This window comes from Schistosoma mansoni, assembly GCF_000237925.1.
Source record: "Schistosoma mansoni, WGS project CABG00000000 data, chromosome 5 unplaced supercontig 0195, strain Puerto Rico, whole genome shotgun sequence".
In the NCBI taxonomy this organism is placed as follows: domain Eukaryota; kingdom Metazoa; phylum Platyhelminthes; class Trematoda; order Strigeidida; family Schistosomatidae; genus Schistosoma; species Schistosoma mansoni.
The window spans coordinates 14,926-16,512 of NW_017386018.1; the positions used below are offsets into that span (position 1 = coordinate 14,926).

The window sequence follows — 1,587 nt, forward strand, 5'->3', positions numbered from 1 at the left end:
TCAACCGACCTGCCTGGCATGGTAGGACCTTGAGGAACGATTGTTACAGCCAGTATAGCTCGATTGGTTCAACATGATAGGCAAGCCCAATCACAACGTCAAGGTAGCAGCAACGGTCGAGACAATGGCTAGCAGTGGAATTCAGGACGCGCGTTTCGTCCTGTTTGGGACTCATCAGCTGGATGTACCTGCATCCCAGTGTTGATGTTCACTCTGGGACTCGAACCCAGTACCTTTCGCTTCAAATGCCATTGCGTTATCCACTTAGCTACTGAGTCCTAATCAACAACAAAACCCCATATAAATCCGTTTGAAATATGAGACATTTTCTTTTTCTAGAAAGAGTAAAAAGAATATGGAACAAAATAAGATGAGTAAAATATTTTTGACAAAAGACATCAGAGTAAATCATTATTGCATCTTAAATTTAGTAAGAAGAAAGAAAAGAAATAATGAATTAACATATTCTCCTGTTGTTACTAACGTGCGGTAAATTGAAAATGTAATCTTTTGTCGAGAAGATTCACTTTGGAAGCATGATTAAGGTGACCACATAAAAGTCAACTATTTTTAAAAATTATTTTATTCAGGTTTATTAAAAAGTGAATATAAATTAGTATCACTATTAAAGTATTAAAAATAATGATACAAAAGATTCTTTCAAGGAGCACAGTAAGATGAATTTCTTATTATGAACTTACTCTTATCAAACAAGAAATGTAATAGATTAATTGTATGGTTGCTAAGTATTTTTCCTTAAATAGTAAATTTATAATTTTTGTATATTTGAAAAATAGTTATTTAACTAATGGTAGTGTTGTTTTCACTAACAAGTTTTTTGCACGTTCTTTTGCTGTAGCTGCGTAAAGTGAGATTTGAAATTTAAAAAGAAATCGTGAGATTTACACAACTGAATGGAGTAGACAAAGACAGATGATAAAATGAAGAATTTATTTACCTCTCAAATAATAAGATAAGTTGTTAGTTAATTGCATACAATTATATTTGGAAAAATATTTGACGCAATTTGATGATTGATCAATGAATAATATATCTAACTGGAATAATGATAATACTGTAATGAATGAGAACACAAGTGAAGAGAATCGGATGTATTTGAACACAAAATCACAGAATCTCTTAGTAAAATCTTAAAACTATACAGTACATACTTCATTTGGAAAATGTCAATCAATCGTCTCAGACTTTATTATTTCTTCATTTCCATACCAATCATTATTTGTTTTCGTTCTCTTCTATCTTCTTAACCTTATGCCTCCAGGCATTTCACTTTCGATTGATGCGACATACTACTTATATCTGTTGACATCAGTAGCATACACCACAATACAAATAAATTTTACTGTGAGTTAACATAGAACCAATGCTACATGTTATACTGACCGAATATCATACTGAATTAAAATCTGATCTCTTATTTTATCTTATTCTAACAGTTTGATCAGTGTGAATTAATGTAACCCGATTCTGCCATTGAATAAAAATAAATAGAAGCCAATCAAGGAAATGTTCTTTCAGAGGAAATCACTGACTTAAATTCACTTGGTATTATTTGTTCAATCTCCC

The 1,587-nt window shown here is 31.6% G+C and overlaps 1 non-coding gene across 1 annotated transcript; it reads right to left on the reverse strand.

Annotated features, from left to right (window-relative positions):
* Window positions 1-207: 207 nt before the first annotated feature.
* Smp_tRNA_01057_Gln_TTG.1.1 lies at window positions 208-274 on the reverse strand. Its single transcript has one exon. It is a non-coding gene (tRNA).
* Between the last annotated feature and the right edge of the window lie 1,313 nt (window positions 275-1,587).